Source organism: Phoenix dactylifera, chromosome 1 (genome assembly GCF_051530095.1).
Source record: "Phoenix dactylifera cultivar Ajwa chromosome 1, Ajwa_hap1_PhDact_Kaust_v1.1, whole genome shotgun sequence".
NCBI classification, from domain to species: Eukaryota; Viridiplantae; Streptophyta; class Magnoliopsida; order Arecales; family Arecaceae; genus Phoenix; species Phoenix dactylifera.
In genome coordinates, this window is record NC_143190.1 from 60,623,706 (window position 1) to 60,651,561 (window position 27,856).

At 37.7% G+C, this 27,856-nt stretch overlaps 1 long non-coding RNA gene across 3 annotated transcripts; it reads left to right on the forward strand.

Annotated features, from left to right (window-relative positions):
- LOC108511601 (uncharacterized) lies at nt 1-27,856 on the forward strand. 3 transcript variants are annotated; one of them, XR_016397842.1, is made up of 6 exons: nt 1-1,042; nt 1,154-2,639; nt 2,728-3,172; nt 3,917-3,974; nt 4,065-16,696; nt 26,574-27,856. It is a non-coding gene; the product is annotated as an uncharacterized LOC108511601 (long non-coding RNA). The 3 variants fall into 3 exon arrangements; XR_016397841.1 differs by having other exon boundaries at nt 4-1,042; nt 2,728-3,001; nt 3,108-16,696; nt 26,574-27,853; XR_016397840.1 differs by having other exon boundaries at nt 5-1,042; nt 2,728-16,696; nt 26,574-27,852.

The following is a 27,856-nucleotide window of genomic DNA, read 5'->3' on the forward strand; positions in this document are numbered from 1 at the left end:
TTTTATTTTTTAATTTTATTAGGTGCATCCATACTCGACATGCATGGTCCATCCATTAAATAAAAAGAAATTAAAAAAAAAAAGAAAAAGAAAACTGGCCATGGCTTTGGTCTTGCTCTATAAAATGAGGCCGGCACCGCGCACGCCTTTCACGGTCCCCATCACTGCTCGGACCTCGGCATCGCCGTTCCCGCCCCAACTCTTCCTTCTCCAAGAACTGGAGAATGGCGTGAAATCGTAATCCATTAGCCGCTCCCACCCCTCTAGATGGCTATAAAACCCTAGCACCCGCTTCCTTTTCTCCATCATCTTGCTCTTCCCCCAACCCCCCCACTTCCAACCCCTCCTTCTCTGCGAAAGCCCTAACTTCTCGACTCTCCCCTTCCTCACGGCCTGCGCTCGCCCTCGCCTACCTCCTCTAGCCTTCGCTCGCTCTCGACAATGGCGCTGCCACCCAAAGTGATCGTGGAGCACGCGAAATCCGGTCACCCGTCTTGCAAGAACTGCAAGAAGGCCATCGGGCGGGTTCCGGGGCCCCCCATCACCGCTCCGACATTGACATCGCCATTCCCGCCCCAACTCTTCCTTCTCCAAGAACCGGAGAATGGCGTGAAATCGTAATCCATTAGCCGCTCCACCCCCCTAGATGGCTATAAAACCCTAGCACCCGCCTCCTTCTCTCCATGCTCTTGCTCTTCCCCCAACCCCCCCGCCTCCAGCCTCTCCCTTCCCTGCGAAAGCCCTAACTTCTCGACTCTCCCCTTCCTCACGGCCCGCGCTCGCCCTCGCCTACCTGCTCTAGCCTTCACTCGCTGTCGACAAGGGCGCCGCCACCCAAAGTGGTCGTGGAGCACGCGAAATCCGGTCTCTCGTCTTGCAAGAACTGCAAGAAGGCCATCGGGGCGGGTTCTTACAGGCCGGGCTTGTCGAGAGAAAGCCCTCGGTGGTTTGACCTCGTGAAATAGTATCATTTGGATTGCTTTCCGACTCGGGATGCCCTCTCGCTGCCACGGAGGAGATGTGGGGGTTTTCTTTTTTGAAGGTTTGAGCGATCCCTGTCCCTTTCTTTGTTGATCTAAAAAGACTTGTATTTTGATATCTATATAGTTTCGCTGCTGTATTTTCTTATGACAACTATTTCCTGGGAACTCAGAGTTGTGATCAGGATGCCTTAAAGAAGCTAAAGGTTGTCGCATCATCCGAGTAAACCGTTAATGAGGTCTGAATTTTTATCTCTGTTTCAAAGTGTTAGTCCTTTCATTGTAGTTTCTGTATTTTGGTATGTTTTGATCTCGTTGAAACATTGATTCTTTGATCAAAACTTTGATTTCTTTGATCAAGAAGCATTGCTTTCTGCACAAAAAGAAAATGGTCTGAAGAAAGAATTCGGGTTGGTGTACAGTCTCACTTGTACCTCCTTGATTAACAGAAGGAGAGGCCTATTATCTGTTTCTTGGTTAAAAAGGAGTTTACCAACGATCAGAGTAAAGATGGTAGGAAGAAGGCACCGATGCCGCCTGTATGTGATTTTCCGCAAAAAAAAATGGTTTTTTTTTATGTGGAGGCCTTTTGTACATCAAGATCCTCGAGAGCCATGGAAGAGAGTTTCGTTCTTGGATTTAAAGAGATTCAAAACATTGACGGCTACCAATTTCCTTTGATGTTTAGTGCAGTTACAGTATTTATTGGTTATATCATGTCTGAAATTGTCAAGTTTTGTGAATCTGGTTAAAAATATTCTTTGTGTCAATGTAAAGGTACTGTAGCCTGTAGGTTATATCTTGCTTCCTGTTATTCTCTCCATTTTAACTGAGGAAAACCAAGATATTGCTCCATAGGCGCAGATATATTGCTATATAATGTTCTTGTATGTTCTTTATTTGCTTGTTGCTTTTGTATTGCATGGCAAATGTCAGTAGCATGGTACAATGGAGATTGATAGAAGCATAAGTGTCTGGAGGTGTGGTTAGTTGTCGATTATATTCATATGATGTATTAGGCTCATTTAGCTTAATTTTATTGGTTTTTGGGGTTGGTAAGGTAGAACAAACTTCAGACTGGAGACATTCTTTTTAGAAAAGGATGGGCTGTGAGTTCGGGTTGCCCTTTGTGTGGAGCAAACGTATAAATTGTTTCCTATCTTTTCATCAAGTGTCCCTTCACAAAAAACATCTAGTTTGCACTGAAGTTGTGCCTAAAAATTCAAGGTTGGCCACCCAACTTGAAAGACTTGTGGACTTCTTGGAGGAGTAAAAAGATACATAAATTGTTCAGGAGAGTCTTGCATAGAACCACTCTAATTGAAGATTGCTTTTGTAGGAAGATTCTAGAGTTTCTCTCACACCAAATTTGCCAGAAATAGAGTGATGATAAGTTGATTCCAACTCCTATCTCCTCCCCGGTATACCAACTTCTCATGAATTCTCATTAGCCTGTACTCAGCGCTTCCTTCTTCCCTCTTAACTCCCAATTTTGTACTTGGGTGTACCACCCATTTTGTGCATTTTGTAAACTCTACACATTTTAATACATACAAGGAAGAAGCATCTTGCTCCCTCTGTTTTCCATCAAAAAAGGTTGGTAAAATAGATGGGGATGCGGCTGAAGAGTCAGAGGAAAAGTGTTCAAAGAAACCAAAGGTTAATATGCTTCCTCGTTGAATTGGAATAACTAGTTGGATGTTTTTTTTGTCTTAATGTTGTTGCTGTTATCCTTTCTATTTTTCAGCTCTAGCACAGATGAAGCTGGGAAGGAAGAATTCACTGAAAAGAATTCTCCAATGGTCCCTCCCGATAAAGTGGTTGCAGAGTATGCCAAATCCAACCGATCGTCCTGCAAGAATTGCGGGAAGGCCAAAGCTGCAGGTTCTCTGAGGCTGCACTCTACAACCAAAGACCTTGGAGGGTTTGACCTCGTGAAATTGTATCACCTGGGCTGCTTTCCGACTCAGTCCCACCTGCTTACTGCTGTGGAGGGGATAACTGGGCTTTCTTCTTTAAAAGTTGGACAATTCCTCTCTCTTTCTTGATTGGTTTAAAAAGAGTTCTCTTTGATATTCATGTGATGTTGTTATTTTCTTAAGATTTATATTTTCTGGAGGGGCTCAGAGTGGGACCAAGATGCATTGAGGAAGCTAGAGGCTGCTGCTTCACCTAGCCGAACTGCCACGAAGGTCTGATTTCTGCTCTCTATTTCTAATTGTTGACCATCTCCTTGTATTTTGAAGAACATTTTGATATTATTTGATTTCATTAAAAATAAAGATTCTAGTATTTTTGAATATGAATTATCACCATCCGAGAAAAATGAAAGCTATTTTTACTGATAAGAGATCATAAACATCTACATTTACATTTGAGATTAACATAAATGGAGATTCCGTATTCATTCGTGGTTTAGTATAGAGATGGAAAGGAAGATCTTCGCCAACAGTTGAGAGAAAAGAAAGTAGGAGAAGGTGCATGATGTCACTTGAGGTGATTTTCCATAAAAAACATTTGGACTTTTATGTTTGAAGGACTTTTATGGTAAGATATTTGATAGCTATTTTCTCTTAGGGGCCAAATCTGAAGATGAGTTTTGTTTTTGAATTCAAAAAAATAAAAGAAAAAAAGTTTTTTCCCATCTTAGATTAAGGTTGTTCAGTCATCCTGTTAATGGATCATATCATATCTAAAATGGTGAGGTTGTCATGAATTTGGTTAAATATCTGTGTCAGTGTTTATGTACTATAGCTTGTAACTTCTGTCTGATAACCTAGTCCCATGGACATAGGCGTACAGCTAAAGCTGCTAAACCATGTAAACACTTGTATGGTTGTGCTTCCTTTGTCCTCTAAAATATGTGCTGCCCACTAAAGGATGCGCTGTGTAATGGTAATTCCACTAATTTTTGCTGTTTCATTCTTTTGGGTTAGTAAAAGAGATGGCAATGCAATTGAAAAGCAGGAGAAAAAGGATTCAAGGGAACCAAAGGTTAACATGTTCTACTGTTAAGAGCTATAATTTAGCTACGGTGCTTATATGGTCTTTGATTTTTTTGCTGTAATCCATTTATCCTTATAGGTCTATACTACAGATGAAGCTGACATGATAAATTTACAGAGAAGAGTTTAGAGGAGCCGAATCTACGCCTTCATATGTCTTTACTTGGATTAGTAAGATAACCCCATTTTCAAATGTCAACTTACGTAAATATTTTATTGAATAAAAATTACTTTGTTGGGTGGACCAGTCTGTCAAATTTGCCAGGTTTTAACTTCTTTTTGAAGGAATAAATGTAAATAACAACTGATTTTAATGAAAACCAATAGTTGGATGTCCTTAAATAAAAACTGAGAATCATCGACACTGGAGTTTCAAACACAAAAAATAGTATGTATGTGTGGATGTATGTATATATGTGTTAGACATGGGGCTTACGTATAGTAATGGCTTCTTAAAGTTTATTTGTATTATCTCGTTCTTGTTGTTTTTTTCTTCTTATGATATCTTGAACCCTTAAAGTTATATATAAGGGAGTAATTCCTAGTTTAATTAGAAATTTAAAATGTGATTGTTAATATAGGATAATTAAGATCATAGCTGTCGTGCCTCAGATCTAGAACATGATATGGCCATGATACCGAGGGGTACAACCCATGATAACACAAAGCTAAACATTTCATTTAGCTTTCAATTCTATCTCAAATACAATAGAATAAATAAGAGTCCGTTTTCGTTATCCATTAAACGCAACCATTATTGGTTTAGAGCTTCTAAATTCAAACATAAATAGCAAACCCATAATCCTCATTATTCAGAAAATTATTGACTAAAAATTTATAGTCAATTTAAAATACTAAAATTCTTCTACAAAAATGCCAAACTTGCTAGTGCGAATTTCAAGCCTAGACCAACACTCGTCTTTACCGATCCTATTTGCTTAGGGAGAGAAAAATAAAAATAGAAATTTATGTGCGATACGGCTCAATAAGTAAACCTTTCACTACCTTATCAAATCAAACATAAGTTTTTGCATAAATTGATGCATTATATAAAGAAAATAATAATTATTGCAAAATAGAATATATCATAGTATCATATGATAAAGTAAGTCATAAAGTCAATCATGTATACATCAATCATTAATATATTATAAATATGGTTTCAGATGTATAGCATAAATAAAATTATAAATCATTTACCATTTAATCATATCATTGATCAAATTACTTCGCTCAGACTAAATGCTAAGGTCACTATTATATTTGTGACAAAGTCGTAATCAACAAACACTTACCCACTGGTAGGTCGTATGCCAGCTATTATTATCCGATGGCAGGGTTGTATGCCAACTACTATTATCCGCTGGCAGGATCGTATGCTAACTACTATTATCCGCTGACAGGGTCGTATAAAATTGGATGTTGTTCTACCCCACTTTTAGGAGCTATAAATAGCTATTTGAGAGTTTTTTTGCCATAGTCATTAAGACATTTTTTTAAGTCATATTTTTTGAATCGTATTTTCTTGAATTATATATGAATAAAATACTAACTGACTTTATAGGGTTTATAGCCCATAAATAAGTACTTAACAATAAATTAATCATGAAATTATTCTTTTCATAAGAAAAATATAATTTTTATAAATATAAAGTTTATAGTTCATAAACAAGTCATTAATATTAAGGTATTTATGGAATTATTATTTCGCAATAAGTCATGAGTTTTATAATATCGTATGCTTGATCTTTAATTTTAAGAAAATATGATCTCATCAATATTTAATACTATTTTCATAATATCAAAAATTAAGTAAAATTTTGAAAAATAATAAGAAGTGTAAGTTTTATTTAAAAATTTGAAAACTAGTAACAAGTATAAGGCTTACTTATCTCTTTTGTCTTAGACCGTCAGACTTCGTTAGGCTACTCCGCCAGACTTATTTAAAATATTAACAATGAAATTAATTTCTAATTGATGACTTTAATTAAATAATATGAGAAAATTTAATCGGACGTACCATGGTTACGGGTAGGTCAAATCTAGATGATTCGCTTAATGAATCAAACTCAATTAGGCCAAAATCAATCAACAAGGTTCATCGATGGGGTTTCATGGACATTTAATAGGGTCGGGATGATCAGTCTAGTAAGCGGCTTAGGCACCAGAGCAATTTAGGGACACATTTCAAGGATTAATTCAGGTTCGTAAATCGAGTCGACAAGATTCAAATTTAGATTCCATAGATCTTCTAGAGAGAGAAAGTAGAGGAAAATAAAGAGAAGAGAGAGAAAATAAGAGAGAGAGGGATGGTTCTCTCTCTCCTTTTCTTCTTTTCTTCTTTTCTTTTCTTTTCTTCTTTCTTCTTTCTTGGCAAAACAAAGGAAGAAGGAGGTGGTTGGTAGCTGTGGTCATGGTGGTTTGGCAAGGTGGCAGCCAACAGTTGTGATGGTCGACAGCGGTGGCCAATTGGTGAGAAAATCCAGAAAAAAAAGCCCGAAAAATAGAAAAATCAGACTTTTTCTTGATTTCCTACCATTGGCCGCTCACTGACTGCCACAGTTCCATAATGGAAGAGAGTAGGAAGGTCGTGGAACTCAACTAGAGGTCCGACGCCAAGAGGCGGCAGTGCTGGTGGCTGAAAAGAGAAAGAAACACTTAGCCAAAATAGGAAAAAAATAGGGTATCCTTTTTGTTGGTAGATTTTTGGCCTATTTCTTGGATGGCAGCCGCAATTCCAGGTCAAGGGAAGAAGAAGAAGGAAAGGGGAAGAAGATCGAAGTGTTACCTCGACTCTGAAGGCATCGACAACCTCAATTTCCGGCAAGCACAATAACGGGTAGCCGTGAACTCAACATGAAAAAGGAGGAAGAAGGAGAGAGAAAGAGGAGGATTGCTCGGGATGGAGAGCTTTGGAGGGAAAGAGCTCTCCTTTTATAGAGGAGCCCTAGTGTCCCGGCGACCTTAGGACTCTGACTTCTACTCGGAGTTGCAAAGGAGAAGAAGACTCCCTCTAGGAGTCTTTTGCGCTTGGCCGCTCCATGGGCCAGGCCTCAGGTCGAGCCAATCGAGTGGATTGGGCCCAAGCCGGGCCTTCACATCCCAAGTCAGTGAAATTAGCAAAGGAGAATGAGTTCTTGGCCTTGGGGCAGAAGGATGACATGACAGTATTAGACTATGCAAACAAATTTAACGAGTTAGGCCGATTCTGTTCCCAACTCTTGAAGTCCGAAAGGAGTAAGGCTAACAGATTTGAATAAGGTCTGAGGTATCTGATCTGAACTCGTTTGTTGTCTCACCTCTTCAATAGTTATAAAGATGTGATTGAAAGAGCCCTGATTATCGAATCATATTTGAAGAGATCAGAAAAGAAAAGGGGCGACAAGAAGAGGCCCAAACCTGCAGAAACTCAAAATGACCAATGAGAAAATTCAGAGAACAACTCTGATAAAAGGAAGGGAGTTGAGACTACCATGACCACATCCACCAACCGCCTTCTTCTTCCTCTGTTTTGCCAAGAATGAAGAAAAGAAGAAGAGGGGGAGAGAGAACCATCCCTTTTTCTTGTTTTCTCTTTCTTCTCTACTTTCTCTCTCTAAAAGATCTATGGAACTTAGTTTTTGGATCGTATTGATCCATACAAATCCGAGTTAACCCTTGGAATGAGTTCCTAAACTGCTCTGGTGCTCAGGGCCGCTTACTTGACCGATCACTCCATCCCTATTAAATATTCTTGAAACCCCCATCGATGAATCTTGTTGATTGATCTTAGCATGATTGAGTCCGATTCATTAAGCCTATTCGAAACCACCGTACGCCAGGTCAAGCCTTCTCATATTATTTGATTAAAGTCATCAATTAAAAATTAATTTTATTGTTAATATTTTAAATAGGTCTGGCGGAGTCGCCTAGCGAAGTCTGACGGTCTAGGACAAAAGAGGTAAGCCTTATACTCCTGACCAGTTTTCGAACTTGTAAGTAGATTTTAGACTTATTATTTTTCAAATTTTTACTTATTTTTTGGTATTATGAAAATATGAAAATAGTTTTTAATGTTGATGATATTATGTTTTCTTAAAATTAAGGATCAAGCATATGATATTATGAAACTCATGACTTATTACGAAATAATAATTTCATGAATATTTTAATATTAATGACTTGTTTATGAACTCTGAATTTCATATTTATGAAAATTATATTTTTGTTATGAAAAGAATAATTTTATGATTAATCTACTGTTAAATGTTTATTTATGGGCTATAAACTCTATAAAGCTATTTAGTATTTTATTCATGTATAATTCAAGAAAATATGATTCAAGAAATATGGCTTAAGAAAAATTGTCTTAATGGCTATGACAAAAAGACTCTCAAATAGCTATGTATGGCCTTTGAAAATTGGGTAGAACGACATCCAGTTTTACACAATCCTACTAGTGGGTAATAGTAGTTGACGTATGATCATACCGGCAAGTAATAATAGTTGGCATGCGATCCTACCAGCGGGTAATAATAGTTGTCATGCAACCCTACCGGCGGATAATAGCAGTTGGTATTTGTCGATTACGACCGTCGCAGGTATAATAGTAACCTTAGCATTGAGTCTGAGAGAAGTCATTTGATCAATGATGTGGTTAAATGGTAAATGATTTATGATTTTATTTATGCTATACATCTGGAATCATATTTACGATATATTGATGATTTATGTATGCATGACTGACTTTATGAATTACCTTATCATATAATATTATGATATATTCTATTTTGCAATAATTATTATTTTCTTTATATAATGCATCGATTTATGCAAAAACTTATGCTTGATTTGGTAAGGCAGTGAAAGGTTTATTTATTGAGCCATGTCGCTCATAAATTTCTATTTTTATTTTTCTCTCCCCAAGCAAATAGGATCAGTAGGGACGAAGATTGGTCTAGGCTTGGATTTGTGCTAGTAAGCTTGGTGATTTTATAGAAAAAATTTAGTATTTTAAATTGACTATGAATTTGCAGTCAATGATTTTTTGAATATTGAGAATTATGGGTTTGGTATGTATGTTTGGATTTAGAAGCTCTAAACTAATAATGGTTGCATTTAATGGATAATGAAACTGGACTCCAATTTATTTTATTATATTTGAGATGGAATTGAAAGCTAGATGAAATGTTTAGCTTTATGTTATCATGGGATGTACCCTTCGGTAACACGACCATGTCATGCTCTGGATTTGGGGTGCAACAATTATGAACTTAATTATCTTATATTAATAAACACATTTTAAATTTCTAATAAAACTAGGAATTACTCCCTTATATATAACTTTAACTATTCAAGATATCATAAGAAGGAAAAACAAGAAGAACGAGATAATACAAATAAACTTTAACTAACCATTATTATACATAAGCCCCATGCCTAACACATATATACATACATCCACACATACAAACTATTTTTTGTGTTTGAAACTCTAGTGTGGATGATTCTCAGTTTTTATTTAAGGACATCCAACTATTGGGTTTCATTAAAATCAGTTGTTATTTACATTTATTCCTTAAAAAAGTTAAAACCTGGCAAATTTGACAGACTCGTCCACCCAACAAAGTAATTTTTATTCAATAAAATATTTACTTAGTTGATATTTGAAAATGGAAGTTATTTTATCCAGGTAAAGACACATGAATGTGTAGCTTTGGCTCCTCTAAACTCTTCTCTGTAAATTTATCATATCCAGCTTCATCTGTAGTATAGACCTATAACAGTAACTGGATTACAACAATAAAATCAAAGACCATATAAGCACCGTAGCTAAATTATAGCTCTTCAATAGTAGAACATGTTAACCTTTGGTTTCCTTGAATCCTTTTTCTCGTACTTTTCAATTGCATTGCCATCTCTTTTACTAACCGAAAAGAATGAAACAGCAAAAATTAGTTGAATTACCATTACACATCGCATTCTTTAGTTGGCAGCACATATTTTAGAGGACAAAGGAAGAACAACTATACAAGTGGGAAAAATCAGGCCTGTTCCCAAGTTCAATAGGGGTAGAGCGCTTGTTCCAATTTGAAGATGATGGACTCCTCGTCTTCGGATATTGATGGAGGCTAGGAAACCTAGCCTTCACCGGACCCCCACCCCTCATCCTTCCGAAATCCTCAGAGGCGGCCCAATGCTTTTAGGAGCCTAAGGTGAACTTATTAAGGGAGGTTTTTTTTTAAAAATAATAAAAAATTTTTAATAAGTAAAAATATGTTAAAAATTTATTTAAAAATAATTCGTCTATTTTTTAAGATGCAAAATTACTAATCAAACTTTTGTACTCAAGATTCATTATCAATATGTCAATAGGCCAAGTTCATTTTCTGAAGCATCTCTTAGAAAATTTGTTTAATGAAAAAAAAATCCAATGATATCCAAGAGATGTGTGGTCTAAGATTGCTGGCAACAAATCCTAAACTAAGCAAAGTTCTAGAAACTTGAAGCAGAGCTAGTCATTAGAGGTGTTTAAGTTTCTTGACTTGTAAGATAAGCTCAATATTGTACTAAAGATATTAAAATACGCTAGTATCTGACTCTGATAAAAGTATTCCTTACTTCTTTTAGTGGTTAGGTCATAGGCATCATTTGTAAATGAAAATCCAGAAAAAAATGGCATATATAAGTGCTCTAGATAGATCATAACAGTTCTTTTGATTATGACTATCGCTGAGATGAACAGGCTATATGTATAACCAGTACTTCAATTCTTGAAGGGATATTTTTGCATTTTGAGTTAAACTGATAATGTTAGCATTTGCACCTATAGATCATATGTGGAATCCTCTGGTAATGTGTAATTTGTAAATTACTTCGCTACCCTTTTTTTCTTTTATAAACTTAACAAAGGAACCAAAACATATATTGTCATCACTTAGTAAGCATGCTGAGACATTGAATCTCAATGTATTTATGTACCATAGAAGCCTAATTTTCATTTCTTAAAAATATTTGAATTTTAAACAGAAGCACCAGATAGAAGACGTGCAGCACAGCTCAACTCAATGTTCTTCATGCATAACAGTTTTATGGCCCCAAGTCATTAATTTCTAGAGCCTAGAAACATCGAATATCTATTACATATATATCATTTACCAGAGCAACATTAAGATAATCTACCTTCAGATTCTCGGAAAACAATCCGCACACAAGAAATGCTTGTGATGAGAGCCAAAAGAATTACCTTGATGTAGCCTTTCTCGAGAAGGAGCTGAGCAAGTGAGCAACCCCAAGATGATAGAGAAAGAGAAGGCCAGCGATCGAGAAGCTGAACCTTGGGCTCGTCACCTTCTTGGCTTCTTCCTCTCCTTCTCGGCCTCTAAATCCTTCAACCTCTGCTCCCAGATCACCTCTTGCTCCATCGGGTCCTCCACCACCAATGCAATCGACTCCCTTTTTCCTAAGAAGTACGCCTCCTCCTGATCTTGGAACACCTTCAGGCCGCTAGGCGGCACTGGGACAGGGGCAGCTGAGCTCCTGCTATGATGGAGGAGCAAGAAGGCGAAGCCGAGGAAGATTTCGCCCATGGCAACAGCGAAGGACTTCTTCTTCGTCACCGATTGTGGTGGTGGCGGCCAATTGCTGCCTCTCTTCCCGTTGGCCCTGGTGCGGAACTTGGTGCAGATGGGGAGAAAGCAAGGGTTGGGGTTGGGGGAGGAGAAAGGGAAGGATTTGGGGAGGAGGGAGCCAAGAAGCCTAGCTCTGATAGGATTGGGACGACGGCTTTGTACGTCTTGTCGTCTTGAAGCTGAAGGCATAAGATAGCCTGTAGCCTGTATTTTTCATAGTTTTACTGTTTGCAATTTTACTGTAGCTTTAGACTGCGGTAGGCCTTTTTTTTGGGCCGGGGCTTTAGGTGGCCGCCTCAGTCGCCTAAAAGTTGAGCCGGCTCTGGAAATTCTCTATCCCTCGAGGCGCCAACAATTACCGACAACCATCGCTCCTTAACTCCCCTTCTTCCTTTTGAAAGCTGATGTCAGGTTCACTGTGCCAGCCACAAAAACTTGCTGGAGGCGAGGTATGAAGCCTCAAAACCCTCTCTATCTTCTTCTCCAACCTTCCCACTTCTTTATTGAGCCGTCATTGGTTGGATTCCATTGAGGAATTGTCGGAGATCAAGCTGAGGCCTTCTCCCCTATTTCACCCCAGTTCTCCTCTTTATTTTTTCTTTTTTCGGCCATGTCCACCACCGACGCTTGTAGTCAAAGCTTTTTACTGGTCCCTCATGTTGGCCCAGAGCCTTAGTCGTCGATGAGCAAGCTGAGACTCGAAAATGATCGAGCCAAGAAAAGCCCCTATTCGTTCCCTTTTCATTTTCTATCAATCGCTACCGCTGATAGTTGCATGCTCGATTATTGCCGGACCTCCAATTGTGCTATCGTTGTCCCCTTCTGTCGCTAGCCATCCGGTGTTAACCACGACCACAACCGCAATTCCTCCTCCTTTCCCTGTTTTACAAAAGAAGAAAAAGAAGAAAAAGGAATAAAAAAGAAGAGAGAAGAAAAACCTATCTCCCTCTTATTTCTCTCTCTACCCTCTCTCTTTCTCTCTTCTATCTGATCCATGGACCCCAGAAGAGGGACCCGTGCTCCTCTACGATAGATCCAAGTTGACCTTCAAAAAACATACCCCAAATCGCCTTAGTACTAGGATAGTATGTTGACTCATTACCCTGGTCGTTGCTAGGTATCTCTGAAATATAGTCACCATTGATCCCTATCGAGTCATCTAAATTATAGCTGATCTTGACCAATCTTGTCCTTTCTCTATCCCGATTTAGGTATGAAATCACACAGCCTCTAGTACCCTAAATTAAATCTTTTTGCCCAATTTTAACTCATTTTCAGTTCTGTTAGGTTGTTGTTGCTTATGAATCTTAAAGGCTTTCAATAGGTTTGGGTGTTTCACATGGTTGAATTTTGAAGGTCCAAAACAAAAATAGATAAGCAATTTTGGCACTTCTTACTAGTTTTCGAATTATCGGTTGTTTTCAGTGCTTACATCTTTATGAAATATAAAAAGAATATTTGGCATTGAGGATTCTATATTTTCTTAAATTAAGGATCGAGCACATGATATTATGAAACTTTTCTTTTGTCATGAATAAATAGTTCTATGAATATTTTAATATTCATGATTTGTTTATAAACTATATTGATAAAATATGCATTTTTGTTGTGAAGGAATGATTGCATGACTATTTTATTATTGATGATTTATTTGTGGACTATGGCGCTATAGATGCATGATTTAAGAAAAGATGTTTCAAGTATGCACATGTATTAGGGGAGACGAGCAGTGCGGCTAACTGGGCCGCCTCCTTTGCAGCACATCATACCGGGGCCTTTTTATGGGATGGTATTACCCTCATTCTGCAGGGCCTAGCTCGTGTTTTGTATTTTGATGCTTCGAGGTGTACTCGCATTGTATAGTGAGTTGCTGGTTTACCAAAAGAATGTGATTTAAGAAACATAGCTAAAAGATCTGAACTAACTATCTATAGCCTTTAAAAGTTGGGTAGATCGATATCCAGAGCTAGTTCCATACGATTCTGCCGGTGGGTAGTAGCAGTTAACATATGATTCTGCCGACGGATAATAATAGTTGGGTACAATCCTGTTGACAGAAAATAGTAGTTGGCATACGACCTTACCAGTAGATATTAGTAGTTAGTATTTTATCGCTTATGACCCTGTTATGGGTATAATAGTGATCTTAGTATTTAGTCTAAGAGAAGTAATTTGAACTATGATATAGTTAAATGACCAATGATTTATGACTTATGTTATATTCTTGGAACCATGTGTATAAATTTTCATGATTTATTCAAATATAATTGGCTTTATGAGTTGTTTTATTATATCGTACTATAAAGTATTTTATCTTGCAATAATTATTATTTTTTTAAATAAATTAATATGAAAATTTATGCTTGATTCAGTAAGATAGTGTAAGAATTACTTAACGAGCTATATAGCTCACTCTCCTTTCTATCGTTTCATATTAGTAAGCTTGCTAGAAGCATAAATTGATTTAAGCTTAGAGGGTTCGTGCTATTATGAATTTGTAGTTGACGACTTTTTGAGTTTTGAGATAATGGGTTCTAATATTTAAATTTGAATTTAGTTGCTCTGAGCTAGCATTTATTGACTTATTTAGTGGATAATAGACTTGAACCTTTTAATATTGACTTATTGCTTCATTTAACCCGTGCAAACTTTTGCCAAGTGAGGATCTTCTCGATAAGGTTGAGCTAGAGTGGTCTTATCCAATGATTGTATGAGCATCATGCATTGTATGCAGGCTGTTGTGCCATGTAGTTTGTGGAGCCCGTGAAATCACCACCATCGTGTAATATATAAATGGTTGTAATTTCTGGACCGATCCTTCCAATTCAATCTCAAATGGTGGACCGGAGTTTGATGCTGTGATGGCAGCTCAAGTGGTGGGTGCGTGGTCGATTCAGTCACCCAAGGTGTCTCTCATACCTTCTGAACCGTGAAACCCAAGAATTATCATCCTTGATTTGATTTGCGTAAAAAGTCCACTAGAACTCGGAATCAACCGGTTATTGTCAACTTTTGTAATCTCAAATCGAAAGCTACAGTAGAGGGATTGTTTTATTTGATGCATGGATTGGTGGCTGACAGTTTCCCTTGGATTGTACCGCATAATTTCTATTATTCCATCCTGGACGTCGGTGAACCTCAGCAATTTGGCTTTGACGGTCCAAATCTACAGTGGTCGATGCCTCATTGTCACATAAGTCCAGCTGCATGAGAAATTATATTCTGCATCTACCATATAGGGCTCGTTTAGTTCACGGAAAGTATTTTTTCTCTTAGGAATACGATTCTTGGGAAGCAGATTTCTAGGAAGAGGATGCCTGAGAAAGTACTTTTGGCATGTTTGGTTGACCATGGAAAAGTGATAGATTTTTAAAGTGCTTATGTTTGGTTGACAATTCATTTTTTTGAAAAAGTTATGTATAATTTCTATTATACTTTTAATAAAAATTAGGTTTTTAATGCCTCTTTAATGCTGAAGGGCTTTTTTGGAAAAAAATGAAAATGGAATGATTTCCGACTCATGGGAAAGTAACTTTTTTCATGTTTCTCATGGGAAAGACTTTTCCATGAAGAGCTCGTTTGGTTCGCGGGAAAATAAGGGAAGAAATTGTGGTCAACGAAAAAGTAATGGGATGCCTCTTATTTGGTTGGAGTTTTTAAAGTAGAGAGATGAGAAAGTTGGATTTCCATGGGAATATGATTCCCACATTTTATGGAAAAGTCTTTCCCATGAGAAACATGGAAAAGTTACTTTTCCATGAACCGGAAATTACTTTATTTTTATTTTTTTTCCAAAAAGGCCCTTTAGCATTAAAGAGGCATTAAAGACCTAATTTTTATTAAGAGTATAATAGAAATTACATAGTCAACCAAACATAAGCAATCTGAAAATCTGTCACTTTTTTATGGTCAATTAAACATGCCAAAAGTACTTTCTCAGGCATCCTCTTTCTAGGAATCTGCTTTTCAGGAATCATATTTCTAGAAGGAAAAATGCTTACCGCAAACCAAACGAGCCCGAAATGTGGAAATCATATTTTTATGGGAATACAACTTTTCTATCTCTCTTCTTTGAAAATTCCAATCAAATAAGAGACATCTCATTTTTCTGTTGACCACACTTTTTTTCCTTCTTTTTTCGTGAACCAAACGAGCCCATAGTAGTACATAATGTCAATCACAAATGCTCGTTCCAATAGATCTCAATAATCAAGTGCTCATCTATGATTAGCCTATAAAAATAGACGGCTGTGATTGGCATGGTGTGCCATGTCATGGTGCATGTGTTGGATGATATAATTTGTGCAAGCTATAGAGCAGCGCACCGCTCGAGGAGAACAGTGGAGTCCTATTAAATCCAAGGGCTGTGGGCCAAGTCCAATTCCATCAAACCGAGCACACTGGTACAGCGATTTTATTTTGGTTTGGTTGCGATATACTGGATCCATTAAATTATTTAATTTGGTTAACTCCAAATTCATTACGTTCTCATATTTTTAATACGGCAGCCGACATGGAGAGAGAGAGAGAGAGAGAGGGAGGGAGGGAGAGAGGTGAATTTAACAAAAAAATAGAAAGGAACCAAAAAATCTACATCAAACAGTACGTGTGTGAATACACCCAATAAGATCAAAATACAGTAACTCACGGAGTGCCAATGGCAACTCCCCCTCCCCTGACCAAAGAGCATACCCTGAATGGTGGGCCACGAAGGCAGCTACCCAATCGGCGGCCCCGTTGGCCTCCCTAAATACATGCTTGGCCTGGATGGCCATTCCATCTCTCATCATCGCCACAATATCGCGGATCAAGGGGTGGTCTGTGTCCCCGCCCCTCAGCCCCCTCTGAATCCACTGGATGACAGTGGCCGAGTCACCCTCTAGCATAATCGAGCTGGCCCGCAGAACAATCCGTGCATGACGAAGACCTGCCCAGGCTGCACGCAGCTCTGCTCCAGAAATCGATGTATCAAACAAGTGGCAGCCACCAGCAGCTACTGCCCTAGCGTCCGGGTCCCGTATGACAAAGCCTGCACCGCCACGAGTGCCGCCATCCAAAACCGACCCATCGAAGTTGACCTTGAGGAAGCTCGGGGGTGGGGGCTCTGTTGCCCAAGGTGACAAGCCAAGAGGGGGGGGGGGTGAATTGGTTTCTTCTAAATTTTGGTGCTTTAAACGTTTTCTTAATTAAGTGCGGTGGATGCTTCCTTAAACTATTTGAATGATTTAAACTAGTGCAAAGATAGAAGATGATGCAAGAATAAACGTAAGCACAAGCACAACACAAACACAACAATATATAGTGGTTCGGTGCTCTCCTTAGCACCTACGTCCACTCCCCAAGCGTCCCCTTGGGAATTCACTATAATCCCGCGGATTACAGTTGGATTGTTTTCCGGGCTCACAATCCAAAAACCTTTGTTGGTTTTACGGGCTCACCAACGAACCTATACACTTGGTTTTCCGGGTTCACCAAAAACCTTTGTTGGTTTTGCGGGCTCACCAACGAACCTATACACTTGGTTTTCCGGGTTCACCAAAAACCTTTGTTGGTTTTGCGGGCTCACCAACGAACCTTTACAAAGTGTTTAACAAATAAAAAGAAAAGATTCAAACTCCTAAATGAGCATATAAAACAATATGAACTACAAAGAAGAGTTAGAAAGTATTTATCGCTTTGAAGTCGCTTTGCTCTTCTTTGTCAAGGATGCTTCACTCTTCAAGGGAGGATGGAGCTCTTGATGACTCTTTGAATCTGCTCAACCCCTTTCTTTTGACTCTTGAATGAAGCACTTGGATGAAGCTTGCCTTGCTAGGGTTCTCTCTTGAATGCACTTGATGTATTTTCCCAAAAGCTTGCTTCCTCTGATGAATACTTCCTCTTAAATACTTCTCCAACCTCCAAATAGTCCTTTCTGACCATTGGATTGAAGAAACTAGCCGTTTATAGCCGTTGGGAGTCCAAAAAGCATTTCTGCACAACTAGCCGTTATGTTCAGCCCGTGTTTGGGTCGGCTCAACCTGTCCTTGGGTCGACCCAACCTTCACTTGGGTCGACTCAAACATTCCTTGGGTCGACCCTCTCAGAAACCACAGAAACCTCAATTTCAGCCTTCCTTCCCATGGGTCGACCCAACCATTCTTTGGGTCGACTCAAAGTTCACTTGGGTCGACTCAACTTCTTCTTGGGTCGACCCTCTCAGTAATTCCAGAGAACCATTTTCTGTCTGTCTTTCTGTCTTGCCTTTGGGTCGACCCTCTCAGGGTTTGGGTCGACTCAAGATTGGGTCGACTCAACCACTGTGTGGGTCGACCCTCTCAGTAAATCCAGAGAGCATTCTTCTGTTGTGTTTTGAGGTTCTTTGGAGGTTGGGTCGACTCATGCTTACCTTGGGTCGACCCAACTCACTGTTCATTTGTGCCATTTTTGCAGGAGTGTGCCAGATGACTTCTTGATGTGCCGGAGTCGATCCAATCAACCTATGGGTCGACTCAAACCACACTTTGCTGCATTCTCAAGGTTAGATTCATCCAAATGAACAAGGCCATTTATCCATTTTCAATTAAACAAATATACTGAGAGTAATGAACTTATAAATGAAGTATCAATTTAACTTATAGCATACTCTAGATAATTGCTTGTTAATCATCAAAATAACACTATCATCCTCAATCTCCCCCTTTTTGATGATTACAAAATAAAGAGTATAAGTCTATTGATACTTGTCTTTAAAATCAGTTTATAAAAGGGATTAAACTGCTGAATTTCAGCTTTTCATATATACTTGTGAAATCTCCCCCTATATCATTTAAATGTTGCCAATTTGACTCTTTGAATTGCTCCCCCTTTCATTTATAATTCATTAGCGATGAAACTTCAAAAATTTGAGATAATATGAGTTTCAGGCTATGTATCGGGGTGCGAGAGGTGCGTGCCAAATTCTGAATTTATGTGTGCCAAATTCTGAAATTTGATATAAATTTTTGAGTTGATCATTTTCATTGTTGCAAATTGCTCCCCCTTGGATGTATATGCTTTCCTATATGATTTTCAATTTGTTTTACAAATTATTTCTCTTTCTTTCTTTACTTCTCCTCTTATTACTCTTTCTTTACTTCTCCCCCTTTTTGTTACTCTATTTACTCTAAAGATATCTTTACTTCTCCCTTTACTTCTCCTAAGATACTCTTTCTTTACTTCTCCCCCTTTTTGTTATCATCAAAAAGATACATGGGAAAAAATGCAATAAATGATAAACTTCAAACTTCATTGATCAAAATAGGAATCATTTTCATACATTCAGACCAAAAACAAAAGCAGATACAATGTTCCTTAATCAAAGTTTAAAGATGCATGATAAACACAAAATACATATGAGAACTAGATACATATCCTAGGCTCTAAACAAGATCATGAGACTCTCCCGGATCGCTTGGCTACGACTCTCTTGGGTCCCATTTCTCCAAGATCTTGAAGTAATCTACTGTTTGGAGATGATTGGAGAAGATTTGAGAGTGGGGAATAGGGTTTTCAGAAGAGGACAAGGGCAAACAGTGCCCTAGATAGCTCACGGGTCCCCCTTTTAACAGTGGGATCCCGACGTTGGGTCAACTCAAGAAACTTCTTGGGTCGACTCAACGTTGGGTCGACCCTATTCTGGGTTGGGTTGACCCAAGTGCAGTATTTTTCTTTTCTCTTCCTTTTTGCTTCTAAAAATTTTCCTGGCTTCCAATCCTTATAAATTCTTTCTGGGACAATGATACATGAGTAAGGAATCTATAGATAACAAGTTTGACTCATGTTTCATGGATTTTTAGAAATTGGAGGAATGTATCATGAGACTACTGGCTCCCTTTTATATTTCTTCAATAAAAAGGATCACATATACCCAATTCTCTCCTTAGCGTGCAGAATCTATCTTCACTCAAGGGTTTTGTGAATATGTCGGCTAATTGTTTTTCAGTACATATATGCTCAATACATATGTTTCCATTTTGCACATGATCCCTAATAAAATGATATCTTATTTCTATGTGTTTGGCTTTAGGAATGAGATATTAAGGATGTAAGCCAGAAGTGATCTCTAAATGTAGATTCCAAAGATATTTTTCAAATCAAGTGTAGATGGAATCTTTTTCAAGTTATTTCAAGGAGTATCAAGAATAATATTCAAAGAAGGCACGAATGAAAACTCAACATCTTTATATATATATATATATTAAGTATATAACAAGATGAGAGCAATCTAATTAATTTTCAGAGTATAGTATAAGAGCAAATAAAGATCAAAACTTATATACTCGAAAAACATAAGATTATGTTGAATCCTTAATTCTTAATGACTTCAAAGTTCTTTCATGATATAAAAGTATTGGAGCATAGATACCAAAATATGAATTTATGCAATGTAGGATATAAAATTCAAGGCTTTGAAAGTTCTTTTAGAGTTCTCTTAAAAACTTTCTTTTACTCCTTTAAAGATCATAGCATCAAAATCAATTAAAATGAATTGGCTCAGGATTGAAACACCAAAGTGCAAGCCAATAAGAACTCATAAGTAGATTCCAAGATAAATTTTCAAAACTAAGACAGATGGAATCCTTTTCAATTAATTTTCAAAACAAGTGATTTACCAATTAAGTATAGATGAAAATCCAACTTTCAAAAGATATTCAATGAAGCACAAAGTTTAATACCACTTTACATTTAGTATTCTTTCTCTCATCTTTAGTTGTGAATTTACATGATTAAGTTCTATATGATCTCTCCCTCTGAAATTTTCTTTCTCTTAAGAATCATTTGAGTGAGCTGAAATATTTCTAGACTTAAAATCATTCACTCTTTTAATAATATATATATACATATATATTTTGATGAAAGTCTTTAATAATGTAGGAGAGGAAAAAACATATAGATGATCATTGAAGTATATATATTTATAGAACTCAATTTCTTAATCAAAGTTTTTCAGCAATGTATATATGAAGCACAATAAATCTTTTCAATATCAAAATAAAATCATATATTAAAAATATTTGTTTGCAATCAAGATCATCGAAAGACACATCATTCAGACCAATATTAGTACACTTTGAAGATAAGAAATGATATGTTTCAGATGCGTATCGTGGCAAGCAATCAAGGCATCAGAATTATTCTATTTTTCTTAAGCTGTAGTTTTATCTAGAAATTCATATTGAGTTTAAGCTTTTATACAAAATCAGATTCTGAATTTCATAAAGATTCTCAAGGAGGGTTTCAAAGTTGTAATTTGAGATATGTATCTTCACATTGTAGCTCATCTTAAATCATTACGATTGAAAACACATATTTCAAACATATAAGAGCATATTCAGAATATTTGTAGTTATGTTGAGTTTTGGTATGAATTATATACCAAAGTTAGGCAAGTTGAAGGATAAAACAAAATCAATTCATTTTGCCTAAATAGAGATATCCTTCTCTTCTCCTTTTTACAAATTTATTCAACTTTCAGATTTTAAATATGATTGGAGCATTACAAAATATTGAGAACCCATAATTCAAGACATCATGCCATATGCAAAATATATTATGTGTTAAGTCATGCATTAAAATATTAAGAGCAAGCATGTCAATGATCAAAATCAATTCTTTTCAAATAAACTCCTCCTATTTAAATATAATCTTGCACTGATTTCATCCTTAAAGTGTGTTTTCAAGTGATTAAAAATTTGACTTGATTCTTCTTATATACTTTCATTTTTACCTTCTTAAGCTCTATACTCTATTTGCTCCCTATCCGGTGGAGTTGGAAGGGGCACGAGGTACTACCACTAGCCTCCCTCTTGTGCCGTCCCTAATATACCCTACACCGAATAGTTGGGTCAAATAGTGCCGGGTACTACCCCTAGCCTCCCCATTAGCACCATCCCTATGATGAGCAATATAGAAGGGTTAAAATGTTCACTTCAAACTTTTTATGTAATTAATTACAGATTTTATCTCTTCCAAAAGGAATGTTCATATTAGTCTCACAAATGTGCCAAATATATTATGCTTGTTTTGCTTTTCCTAAAGATTGGAGTATTCCCTTGAATAATTGTTCATTTTCTTTTCTTTATCTCTCTTTCTTTTTATTATTTCAAGTAATTACATGAAAGAGCAGAATAAAAAATTAATCTAATATGCTGCATATAAATATATACCATGCAAACAGCATTTTCATTATGCCCAATGATTCATAGCTTATCACAAGTTATTTTGAATTAGAGGTTTGAGGCATAAGCTTGTGTATTTCATGGTTATGCATTATATAGAAAAAGGTAGTTTAATCACACCATGAAACAATTATTACTAGCATGAGAATGAAGCATGATATCAAGATGATCAACAATTAAAGGTTTAATCATGCAACCATATAATTTCACACTATTGATTTTGCTCAACTAACTCGCAAGAGAAGAGTTTAGATTACCAGTGCATTTAGCATTCTTCAAGCCAAATACCTTTTAGATTCTTTACACCCTTGGCTGAAGAAAATCTCTCTCTTTTTTTGTTTGCAAGGGAATGTTTATTGTATCTTTCATCGATGTGTCCTTCAAGTTGAAATTTCTTGCTCATAAATTCTGTATCATTAGCAAAATCTTTTTCTTTTCTTGAAGGCAATTCATTAGGTTCTCTAGGATACAAAAACATTCATACAACATATTTCTTAACTAGATGACTCAACATGAGACATGACAATAATTGAATTTGAGTCACTTTACTCAAGAGATTGCTTAAGTATAAGCAAGCACAAGTCACTTGAACTAAAGAGATAACTTCATTAAGTAAAATGGTTCAAGGACAAGCATGTGAGGCAATAGAAAGATTCATTAAAGTTAAATCAATTTTTTTTTTGTTTTCAGAATCAATTTAACTTAGATTCTATTTGCATAAGATAATTATCAATAAGACGTGCTAGCTAAGTTTTAATCAAATTATCTTAAACAGTTGTTTCTATCAAGATTCAGATTGTTACATAGAATCAAAATGATAAACTATATTCTCAATAAAGGATCTAGTTTTAATAAGAATAGTATGAATTGATATTTCTACAACTAGTATCTTTTCATTGAATTTTCAATATACATTGCTTGAAGAGTGATATCCAAAGAAATATTTGTTTTATCAGATTTGATATTATTTTTATAAGAACATATCAAGCATGACATGTATGACTGAAAAATATAAAAGATATACAATATATCATTTTCTATTTTTCAGAAGATCAAAAGGAGTTTTCTAATAGAAACCATATGTATGACAAGCAATGATGATAGCCTTTAACAGAAATCATTTAAGTAGATGACTATCATACAACATTGTCTTTTTCATTTCTTCAAGGATTCTATCAACCCTATTTTATTTATGGTGTTCTTGGTGTAGAAACAATTGTATTCAATACCATTTTATCAACAAATTGGTTTTCAAAGCTGTGCCATGAATTTTCACAGTTTGCAAACCTTTTTCATTTGAAACCTTTTGTAAGTTTGTGCCAAAGCAGAAAATATTTCAATTTAAGTGCCAAGAATAAAACCAACATTAGCTTTGAGAAATCATCCATAATTACAAAATTAGAGAGCTTATCTCCTAGGTTCACAATCCTAGAGATCCAAATAAGTTCTTATGGAGAATTTCCAACGGCTAAAAGGTGGAAACAATATTTTCAAATTTAGAAATGATTCTAGTTTATTTTTCTAGATGACATACATAGCAAACTTTGACCTTGCAAAAATTAATCTAAGTGAACCAATGACAAGGTCTTTTGAGATTAAGTCCATACTAGTATGAGTTGATTTTATATGCCAAAAGTGGTTTCTTTAATCTTGGTATTCATAGTGCATATATTTAAAGGCATACCAAGTATACATTCTCATGTCTATGATCAATAAGATAATACCATTGATAAAAACTCTCAATCAAGTAGATAGAGAATTCATAGAGTTATTCTTAATAAATTGATTAATCATTTAGCAACTTATCTAGCAGTAAGTAAGGCATACTATAAAATGAAGTGATTTGATTATATTTTTAAAAATATTACCTATATCACAAAATTGATTAATACCTCCAATTTATGTTTTAATTAGATACTAAGGCAAAGAGAATGATGAGATGCAAGGATTACTAATTTCATTATTCTTTTCATTTCAATTATTTTTCTAAAGTATATTTTAAGTTTCATTCTTTGATATATGTCTAGAGCACCCAATTTCTAAATTAGCATCTTTTGTTGGAGCCTTGAGTGCTAGACACACCTACAGAAAATATTCAGATTTTCAACTTAGGAACCCAAGCTCTTTTGGGTCCTTGTAGGTTAGCTATTATTGTTCCTTTTGGAACCCATATTTTCTTAATGGCTATTTTGTCCATAGGCTTGCAGAATTTAGGATTATAAGGAATGTATTTCTGCATACTCTTATTAAATTTAACAAACATTGATTTAATATAAGTGGATGATGGATTTTTAATTTTCTGTTTTTGTTCATTAGGTTCATTAGATAAATTAGAATCCGTTTTAGGATAGATAGTGGAGGATTTAACACATATATCATTAAGGGTTTTTGTGTGTACCAAGATTGATATCCTAATCCAGCCTTTTCAAATTCAGCTCTTTGATTATTTATCATTAAGTTCAGTTTTTCAGAGCTGATAGTAAATTTTTCAACTATAGGCTTAAATTTGTTAACTTCTTTAGTTAGCCTTTCATTGTCTTCTGAAAGTAATTTATTATTTTTCTGAGTTATATTATAACTTTCAGCAAGAGATAGATTTTTCTGATTTAGCTTTTTATTCTTTAAACTAAGCTTCTTATATTCTAAGTATAAATCAGAAAAAGCATCATGAAGTTCATCAAATGTAAAATCAGATTGAGCTTCAGTATGTACTTGATTTTTGAATGAGAAATCACTTTGTGTTCGAGTACATACCTCATCTTCATGTGCTCCAAAGCATAGATTTTCAGTTTCAGTTTGATGCTCTTCTTCTTCGGAACTAGTTTCAAATTCACTAGAAACGTTAGTGCATTCATATTTAACTTCAAGCATATTCCATATTTTCTTAGCAGTTATGCAAACAGATATGCTATTAAGTTCACTATCATCCAATGCACAATATAGAATATTCATGGCTTTTGCATTTTGCTGAGCCCTTTCTTTATCATGATTAGTGTTTGTGTGTAGCCCATTGACTATGATACTCCATAAATCGTAGTCATGTGCTTGAATGAAAATGCGCATTTCCAATATGTGTAGTTTATACCATCAAATAGTGGAGGTCTATCAATTAATTGTCCCTCACTCATAGAATATCCCACTTGGGTTGTCATGATCTTTAACTCTTGATTGTGAGATCAATGAGTACTATTAGAGCACCTTGCTCTGATACCACTTGTTGCCCAAGGTGACAAGCTAGGAGGGGGGGGTGAATTGGTTTCTTCTAAATTTTGGTGCTTTAAACGTTTTCTTAATTAAGTGCGGTGGATGCTTCCTTAAACTATTTGAATGATTTAAACTAGTGCAAAGATAGAAGATGATGCAAGAATAAACGTAAGCACAAGCACAACACAAACACAACAATATATAGTGGTTCGGTGCTCTCCTTAGCACCTACGTCCACTCCCCAAGCGTCCCCTTGGGAATTCACTATAATCCCGCGGATTACAGTTGAATTGTTTTCCGGGCTCACAATCCAAAAACCTTTGTTGGTTTTACGGGCTCACCAACGAACCTATACACTTGGTTTTCCGGGTTCACCAAAAACCTTTGTTGGTTTTGCGGGCTCACCAACGAACCTATACACTTGGTTTTCCGGGTTCACCAAAAACCTTTGTTGGTTTTGCGGGCTCACCAACGAACCTTTACAAAGTGTTTAACAAATAAAAAGAAAAGATTCAAACTCCTAAATGAGCATATAAAACAATATGAACTACAAAGAAGAGTTAGAAAGTATTTATCGCTTTGAAGTCGCTTTGCTCTTCTTTGTCAAGGATGCTTCACTCTTCAAGGGAGGATGGAGCTCTTGATGACTCTTTGAATCTGCTCAACCCCTTTCTTTTGACTCTTGAATGAAGCACTTGGATGAAGCTTGCCTTGCTAGGGTTCTCTCTTGAATGCACTTGATGTATTTTCCCAAAAGCTTGCTTCCTCTGATGAATACTCCCTCTTAAATACTTCTCCAACCTCCAAATAGTCCTTTCTGACCATTGGATTGAAGAAACTAGCCGTTTATAGCCGTTGGGAGTCCAAAAAGCATTTCTGCACAACTAGCCGTTATGTTCAGCCCGTGTTTGGGTCGGCTCAACCTGTCCTTGGGTCGACCCAACCTTCACTTGGGTCGACTCAAACATTCCTTGGGTCGACCCTCTCAGAAACCACAGAAACCTCAATTTCAGCCTTCCTTCCCATGGGTCGACCCAACCATTCTTTGGGTCGACTCAAAGTTCACTTGGGTCGACTCAACTTCTTCTTGGGTCGACCCTCTCAGTAATTCCAGAGAACCATTTTCTGTCTGTCTTTCTGTCTTGCCTTTGGGTCGACCCTCTCAGGGTTTGGGTCGACTCAAGATTGGGTCGACTCAACCACTGTGTGGGTCGACCCTCTCAGTAAATCCAGAGAGCATTCTTCTGTTGTGTTTTGAGGTTCTTTGGAGGTTGGGTCGACTCATGCTTACCTTGGGTCGACCCAACTCACTGTTCATTTGTGCCATTTTTGCAGGAGTGTGCCAGATGACTTCTTGATGTGCCGGGGTCGACCCAATCAACCTATGGGTCGACTCAAACCACACTTTGCTGCATTCTCAAGGTTAGATTCATCCAAATGAACAAGGCCATTTATCCATTTTCAATTAAACAAATATACTGAGAGTAATGAACTTATAAATGAAGTATCAATTTAACTTATAGCATACTCTAGATAATTGCTTGTTAATCATCAAAATAACACTATCATCCTCAGGCTCTCAGGTGAAAAACACCATCCGAGGAGCTGCCGAAGCAAAAGAGGAGCCCCAGATGTCCCAAGCTGTCAAAGGTCTGTCCGTAGGTAGGGTAGCTCTGATCTCTGTGGCCTGTGCCCGAGCAAGCTCTGCCACAAACCTCGGTGACAACCTACGCTCGCCAAAAGTGCGAGCGTTCCTAGCCAACCAAATCTGGTATGCTGTGCAGCTCGCTCTGATACCCTCATCGCGAGTTTGTGAACTGGCTAACCACTGTCGTATCACTCCGAGAAACTGTAATCGCGCACTCCGCGCCCCCTGCTAGAACCCAGTCCACTGCCATGTCGCCCTCGCCCATGTACGCTGGAAGAGCACATGGTCCACTGACTCCTCAGCTCCACACGTCTCACACTCTGTCGAGACCCCCCAGCCACGCCTGCTCAACTCGGCTCTCGTCGGAAGGCGGTCCCAACATATCTTCCATAGGAAGAGGGCTACCCTCGGGTGAAGACCCGACCTCCAAGTCCAGGTGCAGTCCGGCCCCGGCTCGTGCCCCGCCAAAATAATGCGGGAAAGATCACCTAATCTGACACTGGCCTGGCTCGAGGTGCCCCAGACCCTGATGTCCGGCCCCCCACATCCGGGTAACGAGAGGGACCGAATCCTCGCAGCTAGGTGAGCCCCAAACAACAACCTGAGTCTGGCCTCATCCCACTCTGCCCTTCCAGGGACTAGTAGGTCACACACCCGTAGCCCCTCCACTGCCTCGGTGTGAACCATAGTCGGCCAGCAACTCCGGGGAAGGGAGTCCACCCATGAGTCGCCGGTCACATCGATACTCCGGCCGTCTCCAATCAAACATCTGGTGTGGACCAAAACAAATGGCATGTACCTCCTGATCTCGCGCCACATGAAGGAGACTTGGCGCCCCCCTCCCCCCGCTGCCACTGAAACCCCCCGGCCATATCTGGCTGCCATCACCTGGCTCTAGAGGCCATGAGGCTCTAGCAAGAACCGAGCCGCGTGCCGAGCAAGGAGCACCTCGCGCCTCACTATGAGGGACTGCACCCCCAAACCACCCTCGCCGATAGGAAGGCACACCTGCTCCCATGCCACCAGGTGCACTCCGTGACCTCCACCGTATGACCTCCTCAAGAAACTCCGAAGAAGGCGCTCGATCCTCAACAGAATCGTCTTCGGAACCACTGTGTTGGCCATTAGATACACCGGTATGGATCCCAGCACCGCTCTAACCAGTGTCACTCTCCCCATCATAGATAAGGAGGACGCCCTCCATCCCTCC